The sequence below is a fragment of the Pteropus vampyrus genome, unplaced genomic scaffold (genome assembly GCF_000151845.1).
Source record: "Pteropus vampyrus isolate Shadow unplaced genomic scaffold, Pvam_2.0 Scaffold5338, whole genome shotgun sequence".
Classification (NCBI taxonomy): Eukaryota; Metazoa; Chordata; class Mammalia; order Chiroptera; family Pteropodidae; genus Pteropus; species Pteropus vampyrus.
Window position 1 is genome coordinate 443 of NW_011894119.1, and position 367 is coordinate 809.

The window sequence follows — 367 nt, forward strand, 5'->3', positions numbered from 1 at the left end:
CCTCACAGATTGCAAGGACCTTGTCAGTTTACAATTTTTTTTTAAACGCCTACAGCATCTGGTCATCCTAGGTGGTCTCCCATCCAAGTACGAACCAGGCCCGACCCTGCTTAGCTGCGGAGATCAGACAAGTTCGGGCATGTTCAGGGTGGCGTGGCCGTAGACAAGCAAACATTTTTTGAGCCGTAAATGCTTTGTTCGTTTCGTCTTTATAACCACTCCTCAAGGTCAATACGATCTGTAAGCGTAACTATATAACTGTCTATCTCTGCTGGAGGAGACCCAGGTCGAATGACTTGTTATTTTCCCAGTATCTTTCTATTACCTCTATCTCTGAGTGCTCCTGAGCGATCTCCTTAGTGACTGA

General features: G+C 46.0%; 1 pseudogene; it reads right to left on the reverse strand.

Moving 5' to 3' along the window:
- Nucleotides 1-46: 46 nt before the first annotated feature.
- Nucleotides 47-165, reverse strand: LOC111734761 (annotated as a pseudogene).
- Between the last annotated feature and the right edge of the window lie 202 nt (nucleotides 166-367).